At 39.4% G+C, this 14,173-nt stretch overlaps 1 protein-coding gene across 1 annotated transcript in view; it reads left to right on the forward strand.

Moving 5' to 3' along the window:
* Positions 1–4,157: 4,157 nt before the first annotated feature.
* Positions 4,158–14,173, forward strand: part of LOC148642033 (rap1 GTPase-activating protein 1-like) — a 233,997-nt gene continuing 223,981 nt past the window's right edge. The window contains exons 1-2 of the mRNA XM_088617477.1: positions 4,158–4,652; positions 5,770–5,869. The gene's annotated coding sequence lies outside the window, so the exon portion shown is untranslated. The remainder of the gene's footprint in view (positions 4,653–5,769; positions 5,870–14,173) is intronic.

Genomic DNA, 14,173 nt, shown 5'->3' on the forward strand with positions numbered 1-14,173 from the left:
TAAATGGCTGACCCTGCGCTCTGACCCCAAGCTTCTCTCTCCATCTGTCTGTCTCATGGGGCGCAAGCTGGGGTATGCAAAAAGACACATTCCTAATGCAAGAAATTGTATATAGCCAATAAAGTGATCTTATTTATGGCAGTCTGGACAGCAGACTCTCTGAAAGACCAAATAAGGAATAAGTCAGAACCAAAACCATAGTTCTGTGTGCTACGTCTGTACACCATAGGAACCCAGATTGACCTCTCAACATATAATAATTGGTAATCACACAGATGCTATATCAACTGATTTAGTCAGAAATGCAAAAACATAAAGTAGTGTAAGATAGGGTGCTTTACTTTGAACTGCAGGAGCATGCTTAAAATACTGTATCCCTGCAGTGAGTGCTCTCACACTCTGGAATTCATTTTGGCCACCTACATTCACTTCATTCACAAGTCTGTGGGCATATACTGTACGTGCCTTCATTCCTGAATTCTCCATCGGAGGATTGCTGCTTGAGAAGTGTAACTAAATCATGTTAAGAAAACTGTAACGAGCTGTAAAAAAAAACAGGCATACACGTGGCAGAAGCCTATCATAATCCACAGTTTTAATCTGATTATTCTTAATTGAAAGCCTGAAATTACAATTGGCAATGAAATTCCAAGGTTAAAGTACAAACGAGCACCTTAAATGGCTATGGGAACTAAAAAATAAGATTTATTTTGCTAAAATGGTTCATAAGAAATAAATAATCGCCTTGATCTGAATTCTTAATGGAAATCCGAACATCTGGAGCTCCACAGAAAGCCGTTACAGTACTTTAAGACATTCAGCACATGGTTAACAGCACAGGCGAAGACGAGAAACTGGCAGCTCCACTGTTCTACCGCAAGAGGGCAGTGTCTACTCCAAAATCCAGTGAAGGGCCGGGAGTTGAGGATGAGCGTCTTTAAATTTCTCCAGGAATTCTCTTCATCCTTTTCACTCCAATGCGATCAGACCTTTTTCTGTACTGATTTTTGATATAAAAGTATTTTTAAGGGATGCTGTAAAAATGGACGTATCTGTTCTAAAAATTATCAAAGCACATACTGTAGCTGAAAGGTTGAGCCATGGGAAAAAAATTGCTTATACTATTTGTATACATGACCTCTTTGGTACATATTGTACTGTACTGTATATACCTATACAAGCAATATACATATAAATATATATGTACAGTGTATAAATATATATGTAATGAAATATTTTGATGAATTGTACATGCACAAGTGAATTCCCATGCAGTTTGTACTTTAAATATAAACATTTGTAACAGTTTCCAATAATAATGCATACATAAGACACACGCTACTTTTGTCCTGTTTTCCCCTCTAGAAAAACTAGAGGCAGGAAGGTGAGGACAAGGGGGTTGGAGGGTTAGGCGGTGTCAAAATGGGGAGCACTATTTTCAGCAGTCGCAAACACGGCCTGAATCCTTGGACAGTAGCGCATATTAATTCATTAGCACAAACAGAGGTTTGCTCCTAATAGAATCTGTCAGTGATGGAGTGAACAGGCGCCGGGCTTCGCGTGTAAATCCTATTTTTCTTCACTCTCTCTCCTAATCCCTGGGCGTTTTTTCAGGTCGCTGGCTCTGCTGACGACTTTATTGGCAAAATCGCCAGCTTCGGAGTCAACCGAGGACAATAAGCGCCTTGAAAAGGCCTCTTAGCACAACAAGCGTAACAGCTTTAAGGTTATTAGGTTTTATTTGTGTCTCCATATTGACTCTGTCCCTTGCTGAATTCCTTAACATACTTGTGCTCTCTCCTTTGGAAGCAGTCAAACTTTGAGATACAATATTAAATGAATCTGGAGCAGCTGTTTTCTCCTACGCAGTTCAATTCCTAGGCTTTGTTACCCGGGATGGTCACAGACCTTTTGTGTTGAATGAGCATTATAATGTTATTGTTATCAGCAGGATTCCAAGTATTTGCTACATATACTGTACTGTGTGTGCTGAACCTATTCAACGAACTTGGACAAAAAACATTTTCAGAATCCTGTAATCTGGCCCGTAATCCTGTAAGGATTACTGCAAGAGGGAGGAAACAATGGAGAGGTTTTAATGCGTATTCTGGTCCCCAGTTGACATTGGTTGGTTCTTCAATCCCTCTGTACAGTTTATTTGTTCCAGAACTTCTCCTTCAGAGTAAACTGAACTATGGGCGGTGCAGTGGCTCTGTGGCTCAGGATCTGCGCCTGTGGCTGGAAGGTTGTCGGTTCAAATCCCACAGCCAGCAGAGGAATCCATTGGGCCCCTGAACAAGGCCCTTAACCTTAACTGCTCCAGGGGCGCCATATAAATGGCTGACCCTGCACTCTGACCCCCAGCTTCTCTCCCTGTCTGATGGAGAGCAGGTTGGGGTATGCGAAAAGGCAAATTCCTAATACAAGAAATTGCATATGGCCAATAAAGTGATCTTATCTTATCTATTGCAGTCCACATGGACTCTGACAGGCTGGCCCCAGCAACGCCGGTCCAGGTGGGGTTTACATTTTTCTCCCTTTTCGTAATTGTGTGACCTCACTGCCGGCTCGTAGACAGCCAGTAATTTAAGGGTTGACTTGTCCGCCATGTCTTTAAAATACAGTCGCTATGTAATTTCAGACTCCAGAAACATCAAGACTGCCAGGTCAGCCTGTTTATTTTCCTTCTACCTTTCCATCAGTGTGTGAGACGGGAACTCAAGAGGAAGTGTGAATTAAATCATAAAATTGAATTTCTCACAAAACTAGAAGAATATCAACTTCTTTCACATGGTACCTGTTTTATGATCTTTTGTATTGTTTGTGCTAGAACCACACTTTCAGCACAAGATTCTAATTGGACATCTAATTAGGAATTATTTATAAGTGCCAGATTTTATGGACTGTATCCATCACTGGAAAAGCACTTCACCATCTGAAGGAAAGAGGACAGTTTAGAAAGCTCAGATTGTGGACCTAGTCCTGGATGTTGGATTTAAGACCCCTACTATTTTGAAGAGTGTCTTGGGATATGTAGTGACCAAGTCGCCAACTTAACTTTCAGTTCAACATATGATCCAAAGGACAGCACCTCTTACAGCAGTGTCCATGTTTCCTGGGTCATTTATGTGGAAATTCTACTCTGGAGGGAAGAGTACCTCCTACTGGTCCACTAACACTACAACACTAAATACAGTACTAAGCTGTACCAGCGCTGTGTGGTTTGTGAAGGTACTTGCAGATCAGTCATGAAAAAGAAGAAACACGTGAATTTCTTATACTAAAGATGTTGACGGCACTGAATGCACTTTCATTAGTCTGGCTGAGCCCTAATTAAGATAGAGTGAAGATGCAATATGAATTTGGTACATCGACTATTTTATTGGTTTAATAAAAACCAATAAAAAAGACCAATAAAGACCAGATGTAACATTTCTTTTACGAGGAATGAGATTGCTGCAAGTTCGATTATGAGGCCGACGGAGGAAGCCGACTGCGCTAATGGAGGGGGGGTTGCGATTGAATGTTGATATTTATTTAGATCTTTGCAGACCTGTACGAGGTTAAGGTTTGACCCCTCCTGAAATTTGATTTAAAAAAAAAACCTTTTAAGACCCTTTCTTACCACATTTTACGCGGGGTCAACACTAACAGAAGCTTTCCAGACCGAATAGTGCACTGATTGAAGATTGCTCAGCAAGTGCACTGATTGGGCTAAAATGATGTAGAGACAGAACATGCGAATGGAAAGGACTGTTCTCCCTTCTTAAAGGCTTGCAGGAGGCAAAAGTGAGATCATTTTAAAATGTGTATTTCAAATTAGTGATGATAACGCGGAAAACTTCCTCAGAAGATTCTACTCGGTAATAAAAAAGGAAAGAAAGATTGAAGTAGTAATTAAAAAAATAGTGGTTCGGGTGGGTAGCTACATCAGCATGCGTAGGCTGCAAAGGAACAAGTAATAGGTTTATTCCATGCTGGAAAAAAAGAAGAAAGAAAAACACGTTTCGGCCGTGGAGCACACACCTGAAGAAGGCTCCACGGCCGAGACGTTGTGTTTTCTTTCTTCTTGTTTTCAGCATGGAATAAACCTATTACTTGTAATTAAAATATGATCAAAATACTGGGACATATAGTATTGCAGTATTCCACCATTTCTGTCCACGCTTCACTGTGCAGACTGGTCAATATTATTTTTTTGATAAAACGCACATTTCTGGTATTCTGCTCAACAGAATGGGGGCGTTTTGGACGTAGGTTTACATTTGTTAAGCCATGGTAATTACAAAATCTTATTTGAAAATGAATTTTAAAAGTTTTAAAATGGTATTCAGCATAGACTCTTCTCTTGAAGACTGTCCAGAGCTTTCAGTTGCTTCCAGCGAAACAACAAAGAAAACGAAAAAACCCAAGTAGGAGTCTTGACAACGCAGAGATCGACTAGCATAGCCTTTCTTGCCAAATTAGACTAATTACAAACATCTGTGTTGCAGTTTGCTTGCCCGTTTAAGTAGGTAGCGAAACAAGTTTGTTGACGAGACAAACGATAAATGTAATTTTTCGGTTTATGGAGGGATAATTGAAATTTCTTTCTGGTCTTGAATTCATTTTTAACGACAGGAATGGCATCTCCTCGGATCGTACGACAACAGGTGAAAGAGCTACTGCGAATTATTTTCTTTGTAACTGACGAACTAGCTGACAAATCTAAAATCGAGTGCAAATATTGTAGTTTAATTATACTGTCCATCAAAAAATACTAAACGTGTCATGTAGTGTTGAAATTACCTGATACAGACTTCTAAAATAACTTGAATTATCGTACTGTATCCATTACTTAAGATGTTACGCCAGGCTTTTCATTTAAATGTTGGAACCGACACTGTATCAGTTTATGTAATTTTGTTTATTGCATACATTTTGTTTATGTAATCCAACCACTGATGTTATTAAATATTTTAAAAGAATATTTACAGACTGTATCACACACCGTAAATTAGAATCCTTTTATTCAAAACAGCACACAAAGAACACATTCATGTGCACGGGTTGCACTGACGTACAGGTGTATGATTTAGTCTTTACACTCCCAATCTTCTTTTTTTATGTACACGCAAACAGAACGTGTATGGGCTGTGTTGATGCAGCACAAGCTCATCTTAATAAAAAAAAACCCAACAAAGCTCACTCTTATCTTGGTTCAATAGGTGCCAGGACTTTCTCATTTAGACATTTTATAACCCAAAGCACTTACTGCCAGGCTGTTGGAACAGATTTCAGGGCTGTTTTTACTTAGACGGACAATGCCTTGTACAGGCCCTTTTCTTTGGAGTGACAGGCCCTGGAGGATGAATTTCCAGACTGCTGTAATGAGCTGTTCTGAAAGCTGTAAATAAATTTGTTCAGTATGTGTGCTTCTGTGCCTGTAAGCCGGTTTGTTTTAGTTTGGCAATTGTAATACTCAACTAACATGCTGTTTTTGCAATGCTATGAAATTGCAGATTTGTTTTTCTTTTCCACAAAAGCTTGTTTCTTTTTATTTTTTTTACTAAGATCGGGAGATAAAAAGTGAATCTATTTCCTCATTTTAATCAGAATTCATTCTTTAAGAGGCTTTTGTACACAGATGTTGAAGACATTGAAGTCAAGCCCCTAGTTAAGAGAAAACATAGCCATATTCAGTGAGTTCAAGTAGGTACAGTACAGTAGCTGCCTAGCTAAAGAAGGCTTCACAGCCAAAACACTGTGTCTCTTTTCTTTTCCTTTCAGCATGGAATAAACCTTTACCTGTTCCATATTTAATGAGATCTGTGCGGCTGGATACAATCCTTTGCGGTGATCTAAATTCAGTCCTAATATTACTCATACTGTAAGTATGAAGGATTATTTTACATTTTGACATGTCATTTAAAGCTTTGCTTTGTACATCTACAGTATGTACAGTTGTTAATACATTGACAGATTGTGCTTTATGCTCCAGATTTTTAAGCATATGACGTGCTGTACGGATTTTTGAACTCTTTGCAAAAGTCTTGTTAATATCCATGAACATTTCTACCATTTCCAGTTCTAAAACCTTTCTTATGCCAGTTTTTATAGCTGACATCTACTACTACTGTAAATGCTCACCTGGCGGGTGGTTTCAGTTTGAGCATGCACTAGGGTGGAGATTACAAGCTAAACTGGGCCCAGAGTTTGACAGTGATTTAAGATCTCACCACAGAACCGGGCTGTTGGTAGCAAGTGTTGAAGAGCAGCATATGGGGTAGTTTGGTCAGACCCTGTTTAAGGTAGAGAAGAATTTTACATTTTGACATGTCATTTAAAGCTTTGCTTTGTACATCTACAGTATGTACAGTAGTTAATACATTGACAGATTGTGCTTTATGCTCCAGATGATCTAGTTTCTGCCCACCTTCCAAAGACATGTTAGCAGGTCAAACTGTGTGTGTCTGTTCTGTGATGGACTGGTGTGCTGTCAGGGGGGTAGGCCTGCTTTAGGCCCTGTGCTTCTGGGATAGGTTCCAGGTTGCCAATTCTTACCACGGATAAGTGGCTTTCTGATAATTCCTGTTTGAATTTATGAATGTTAAAGTACATTTTTGACACTTTCCTCTCGTATTACTCATCTTGAAATTGATCCCACTTCTTTTATTACTGATTTTGGTGTGCCAGCTGATTAAAAGCTCACCCCATCAAAAATACAGTCTAACAGCCTGGATTTCGTAACCTTGCTTGGAAGGTGCCTTATACCCTTCAGTTGGATGCGAGTTTTTTCAATGAATTCTTCCTCTTTTGGAAATGTCTATAACAGCTGTATTGTCAATTTGACCCCAGGCATTTAAAATGGCAATATTGATATTAATATACAATATATGTCCTATTATTGTTTGATGTGGCTTTTTAAAAGTCACACCAGTAGAAAACTCTTATTGGACCATGTACTGAAATCTTTCTTTCGAACATGAACTACTGTAGGAATGTTTGTAACTGCTAAAAGTGAAACTGTGGTTCAAGGTGATTTACTGCAGTGGTTTAAAAACATCGACCTCTAGTTTAAAAAATTGTTCATTTGAAATTGGTTTTTTATGCCTGTTATATGTTATAACTTTTCATAACCTGATGCTGGGACCTTTTTGCTTAAGGAGAACAAGGAGCTTTCAATTTCTCTTTCCTGAAGGTTTACTACAAAGGTTTTCAAGTCAAGTTCAGTCCATCTTTTCATAGATGCCAGATCTTGACTGTCAAAATGAAACCCTGTCCTTCATTTGTCACACTGTATATTCTCACCGCATAGCTATCCCAAAACTTCGAGCAGGGAAGAAAAAAAAATATAGAAAACAAACAGCACTTGTGCCATTTTGTCAAGAAGACAAAGTAGTAGTTTATTTGACAATTTCAGGTACGATGTAAGTTGGGTAATTAAAGTTAACTGGTCCCACACAGTAACACGGTAATGCATGGAATCCTATCAAGAAAAATTAAATATATATATATATACCTGTAAACCAGTAAATGCGACAAACACAAAAAGAAAAGTCTTCTGCTGACCTGCCTAACCCCCTGTTGAAGTCAGACTAACAACTAAAAAAGAACAACAGATCAAATCCAAAACAAAACAAATACAAAACATGAAGAAAAAGAACAAAATATGGGGTACAACAATAATAAAGTCTCGTGTGAGAGCCTTCCAGAACTCCAATACTCCATGTTGCTCCTCAGCTCTCTGTTGTTCTCTCTCATTACCTATATACTGGAGGTCTACAGCCGATATTAAGAAGTCACCTCCAGCAAATAAGGAAGCAGGTGACACTCCCAGCAGATAGGGGGTTAAGAATGACCTACACCTAACAGCCGCACCCATAAGAAAATAAAGATGCCAACATTTATTATACAGTGGGTACACTTGGGACAGACTATTGGTCACTAAGTTGTCCTAACCACTAACACGCTGAATGACAGTTGGATATTCTTGGAGGGAAAGGCTAGATGTGCAGTTATGTTAGATCTGCAGCAAACACTGGGAGACTGCAGAGAACACTTCATATAACAACAGATGGGTTTTGTCTCTGTTTTGAAAAGTTATTCCTTGGCTTGGGCTACAGTGGAAACCTATGGCAAAGTACTGTAAATGCATTAGGCCATCTTATGGCCTCATGAGGTCTTGCACCTGAGGCAGAATCTAGTCCCTGTCATACCCATGTAGCAGTGATGACCTTTCAAAAATTGTCTTAATGCCTTTATCTAGGTCCCATGATTGATTCTTGGTTTCTTTGACTGGATTTTAATAGGTGAGATTATTTTGTTTTGTTCATGAAAGTTCCTGAAAGTAGGTTTGCAGGGTAGCAGAGTGATCACTATTGGTGCCTTATAGCACTGTGGCTCTTCCTTGGTTCAGTTCCTGGGATGCAGTCTGTGTGGAGTATATTTTCCCACTGTTTGTGTAGGTTTCCTCCAGGTGTGCTAGATTCCTCCTACAGTGCGAAGGAATACTTCTAGTTTAATGAGCTTCGGGGGGAAACTGGCCCTGGTGTGGATGTGAGTGTGTCTGTGTCTGCCTGCCCTGTGATGGACTGGTGTCCCATCCAGGGCGTACCCTGTCTTACACCCATTGCTTGCTGGGATAGGCCCTGGATCCCCCTTGACCCTATATTGGATAAAGTGGTTAAAAATGGATGCACTCAAGTTGTAAATTCATCATTTCTTATTGGCTTGCTCTTGCAGTGTCAAAGTGTCTGTGGAATAATTTTATAAATGCACAATCAAGCATTTCATAAGATAAAAAAAAGTTGTTGCATTGAGATGATGAATTTGAACTATAAAATCTCTTAGTGCCTAATAATTTATCTGATATTTTTATATATGTTTTTGATTTGATATGCTTGTAAAATAATGTTCTTGCTTTTGTCACCGTTACGAACATCGACACCCACTGGTGAAAGTCTAAGATTTGTCACACTGAATAATAGAATACGTCTCTCTGACAGTAGGAGGATCTTGAACAGCATGTGGCGCATGTTTTTCATAAGGTTGTGGAATATTTGCAGACATCCTGTAGATCATGCAAGATGGCTTTCAGCTGAGGCTTTGCTGGGTGTAATGGCATGTGAGATAGGATTGGCATCTGAGGTTTATTCTGGGCAGGGAAGGTGATGAAAGTCTGCCTCATGCTTTTCAAGCCAACCATGTGTTGGCTGCCATTTGGAAAGTTTATTTATTTTCTTATGAATTTCTAATATTTTGGCCAGTGAGTGCACATGGACTCTTCCAAAGCAATGACATCAATATTTTAATTTAACATAAAATTAAAATTTTATCGTTTAATTAAAAATTTAAATGTATTAAATTCTCTGCGACCCTCACCAGGAAAAGCAGAGTGAAAATGGATGGATGTATTAAAGTCTTGGCGTTTGTCTACAAACAACGAATTTTTAAACAATATTACAGATTTTTCAGATAATTCATTCTGAGGAGTTGCATTAGTTAGTTGCTGAAAGTTCTGCACAGGAAGGTTAATAATGAAGACAGTTACATGCTGTGCTTTTAAGCATATGACGTGCTGTACGGATTTTGAACTGTTTGCAAAAGTCTTGTTAATATCCATGAACATTTCTACCATTTCCAGTTCTAAAATCTTTCTTATGCCAGTTTTTATAGCTGACATCTACTACTAAATGCTCACCTGGCGGGTGGTTTCAGTTTGAGTATGCACTAGGGTGGAGATTACAAGCTAAACTGGGCCCAGAGTTTGACAGTGATTTAAGATCTCACCACAGAACCGGGCTGTTGGTAGCAAGTGTTGAAGAGCAGCATATGGGGTAGTTTGGTCAGACCCTGTTTAAGGTAGAGAAGAGGCAAGGTTTGATTGGCAGGTTGTATTGGGGTTCCTCACTTGGCTGTGTAGAACAGACTTCTGTCCACGAAGAAGTCCGAAACACTCCACCCACCTCCTCAGGCTTACCAGAGAAGGAGCCCGGCAGTGCAGCAAAGATGGAGATGGAGTGAAGGCAGGGATGAAAAAGTGAAATAAGAGGACAAGCAAATGAGTGAGAAGTGGGATATTTACAGTATGCACAGGTTGCTGTAAGTATTCACAGTATTCACCCCTCCTGAGCCAGTGTCAAAAAACTTCATGAAAACGTCCTTAGTATGAGTAAAAGCAGACATGAGTGTTAAAATATACATTAAATGTGACATTTGTACAAAATTGAGGTTTTGCATGCTTTAACACTTTATTATATTGGTTTGCATTATTTGCTAGTATTGAAATGGGCTTGTGGGTATATACAGTAGATGGTTCTATTTAGATAGATCGTGATGCGTTTTAAAGAGGCTTTGAAGTGTCCAGGTAATCTCCTTTCATACAGTATTGTACCATCCTTCATATGGGAGATGATGAAAGGTCCCTCTAATCTCAGTGTTTAGGCAGCTGAGCCTTGGAGGATTTGCACTGTAATGTATTCTGTTACTTAATAAAGTGACACAGCAACAGATGGGGAAAGGCTCTTCCGTAATTAATGTAACTGCACAAACCAGATACAGTATATGCCCACTTTTTCTGAAGGACAATCATAGGTACGATTTCCACTTGACTGCTTTTCATTAGATGCACTATTAATGTGACGATGAGAAAACTTGGTTGCGAAGAGGCTTGCATTAGCTATGCGTTAACGTGTCCCTTCCGGACGTGGCCTGGCTCAGCTATAGATTTCAGCTTTTGAGGGCCAATCACCCAGGCACTGGCCCAAATTCCACTTGTTTCTAGCTTCCCAGTACCCATGGCGTGACTGTTCACTGTGATTAAATGGCTGCAGTGCAATTACCATGCCACAGAAAAGCCTTTCAAATAAATGGCTATTTTGAAAAGCTATTTTCGAGACTGGGTGGAAGACTGCACCTGTCATCATACTGTAGCTTAATGCGCACAAGCCTTGGATAAACTGCTGGATACATAAAGATTAAAAATAAATAGATGAACCACACAGTGGAAATAAATTGTAGCCCAGCCTCCCAGAGCTCATCTCTTATTAATGTGATCACACACGGGTGAGCTTTTCTTAATCTGTGCTTTCTATCTATGTGTTCACCAGGCTAGGGGAAAAATGGAGCCTGACCTGACAGTGAAACTACATGTTAGGGGGCACACTAATAGACCATACAAGCCCCCAGGCCACTGAGCCAGATAAGCAGCTCAACCTGAAAGCTGAATGTAAAAAAAAAAAATGCCCTGAATTTTAATACTTTGTTCTGTTGAGGAACAATTGTGCTCAAGTACGCCTCCCGTTAATTTTTTAATTTGCCTCGATCTAATTACTGCAGATTCTATATAATCTATATTTTGCTGCCAAAACATATCGAAGATTCTTTTGCAGTACACTATCGGAAGACTTTTTTTAGCCTGAAGACAAAGTGAATTGCTGAGTGTGCAAATTACATTTCACTAGCTAAGCTTTGTTAATATTCATTATACAAGACACTTGACTGTAGCATCTGTGCACAGCCCCTTTAGACATCGTGAGCATGGGTAAGGTGTGGAGATTAGGTGTGCATAGCTTCTGTTGTATTGATGTAACATAATCCTCTTTGTGCATTACATCTTATTTATTGCAAAACTGACTTCCATCCATTTAAATGTACTTACTGAATAACTGAGTATGACCTTTCGATTTCAGCTAAATCTGTATCAGGCTGCTCAGCCATGCTGTTGTTGCTGATTCCCCGGAACGCCCTCAAGAGATGCAGGCAGCTTGATGGGATTATTAGGTCAAGAAGCTACTAGCAGCTCATTGAGTGAGCTGGGCTGCTGGCCTCCAGTTGTTTCTAACCCCTCTTATGCTCTAGTACAGTTTTACTCAGTGGTTCACGAGCCACATTACCAATCAGTGTTAATGAAAGAAACAGGTGAGCAAATTCATTGAGAAATAAGTATTAATTTCCTATGATACTACATACTTATACGGTATGAGAGGAGAGACATTTGGGTTTTTTTCTACATGTCAAAATAGTCGTTATTTGCATACTGTATGTGGCACTTTCATTGATACTAGTGCAGTGTAGTTGGGAATGATGTTTCACACCTGGAGTTTGATAGGAACACAGAACAAAACTGTGCGGGTAACGTAGAAGATTTTTAACCAGTTTAAAAAATGCTCATTTCCTTCAATATCACAAGTCTCATTACCAATGAGAACTGCTTTTCCCATTCTTTCATGAAAGTTCAAATTTTCATATTTACAGGTCTTAACTCTCATTGTCACATCCCATCCCTTCACACTACAGTATTGCTCTGCAGAGAAACACAAATTCATAATAAAGGTGTCCTGTGTGGGTAATGGTAGTGTACAAATTGTGCCAACAATAAGGCTCTTTTGGCATCAACTCTTTCATCATCTGGCTGCCAGGACAAATATGTAATCTCTTAGCATCCTCCGCCCTAATAACTGTCATTATAGCGCTGTCACCTGGAGCCTTGTATATTTGTCTGTGCGTACGGAATTAACAGTAGGGTCTCATTAGTGAGGAAATAGGGTCTGATAACTCTAATCCAAAGCAGCCTTCATGGGAACATGAAAAAGGTTAAAACAAGAGGAAGCCATTTGGTTGCTAATAGCTAATTAATCCGCGGATCTTGTCCAACTGTTTCTTGAAAGAGGCCAGGGTATCATCTGAGAAGCTTGTTCCAAAATCCTGTTACCCTTGGCTGAAAAAGCACCTGCTGTTTTCAGTTTTAAATGTACTTCTCCTTCATTTCCGTTTGTGTTCTGTGGTTTGGGTTTCTCTTTTGATTCTGAAGAAGTCAATCTGTTTGACTTTGTCAATGCCTTTGAGGGCTTTAAATACAGCTTTCAGTTCAGGTCCCCTTGTGGTTTTCCCTGTTCAGCAGTTCAAAAGATTCAGTTTCACGAAAATAGCGATCACATGAGTGAGGTGAGCTGAATGGCCCTGGCTGATTTGTTACCTTTCTCAGGTTCTAGCTCCTCTCTTGCTGGACTCAATTTGTGTGAAGTGTGGCGACTTGACTTTTTTCCCTGGAGAATTAACATTCATCTCTTTGGAATCGGAGCAGTTGCAACTCAATTCACCATGGTCCCCTTCCGCTGTTAAGAAAACTTTTTTTTTCTCTCCTGGCATACGGGAGTGCAGCTTGCATAATTATAACATACCTCTTAAGCAGATGTCTTTTGAAGTCCAGCACTAATTATTTGTCCTCTTTGTGGAATAACAATTACCTTGAAGGTGTTTGTTCTGTGTTCCCTTTGAAAGCTCACCCAGCTGTGATGAGATTTGGGTTAAAGAGATACCCATATGAGAAGAGATGAGAGCAGAAAGTGCTATCAGTGTAGGACAGGCTTCTATCCTTCTTCTGTCACTTTTCCAGTATACCACAGAGCATCACGGCAATGAATTATTTTGTAAAAAGAGTAGATAGAGAATAACAGAAAAAATGTAAAACACAACCTTAAACAGTCTAATTTAAAATTTAGTGGAGAACAAATCCATTAAGAACAGTTGTTTTTTGTGTAATAATCAAATAACTTTGGTGTAATCTGCATTGAGAGAAGACAGCAGAGCAATAGTACTTTATTGAATTGACCCCCGGTTTTCATTAGAGTCCTCCAAAACAAAAGAAACTGTATAATTGAATAATACAATTTTGTACAATAAGCACAGACCTAGTGCTGTAGTTGTTTCACGTCAATGACAGAAAAACATTTAACAAGTCATTGTTGCTGTCAGGATCTCAGGAGAAGCTTTCTTGCAGTCTTTCTGATATGCAGATCATTTGTATAGATCTATCAAATCTCATCAAATGTCCTCCTGACAGCCCCCTTTTCTTTATATTTCCACCTTAAAGCAATTTTCATTCTTCATCCAACTGACATACTTTGATCTGCTAATTAAATCATGGGAATGTGTAAAGCCTGCTCAATCTTCAGACCTGTCCTCTTGTCTTACCATGCTCGTCACTGCTTCTTCTTGCTCTCTGTGACTCCTGTTAATTAATTACTTGTGCTGTCTGTGCTCTCTCTCGCTGTTCCTCCTGTTGGGAGATGAATGCAGGCTGTTTGACTTTCTTGTTTGGTATGCACTGAAAGGTCTGCTTTAATTAATTGCAGAATCTTCACAAGGGTAACCTGCAGTTTTGCCAGCCCCCCTGTTCAAGGTGAAAGAA

The sequence above is a fragment of the Lepisosteus platostomus genome, chromosome 23, assembly GCF_059453375.1.
Source record: "Lepisosteus platostomus isolate fLepPlt1 chromosome 23, fLepPlt1.hap1, whole genome shotgun sequence".
NCBI classification, from domain to species: Eukaryota; Metazoa; Chordata; class Actinopteri; order Semionotiformes; family Lepisosteidae; genus Lepisosteus; species Lepisosteus platostomus.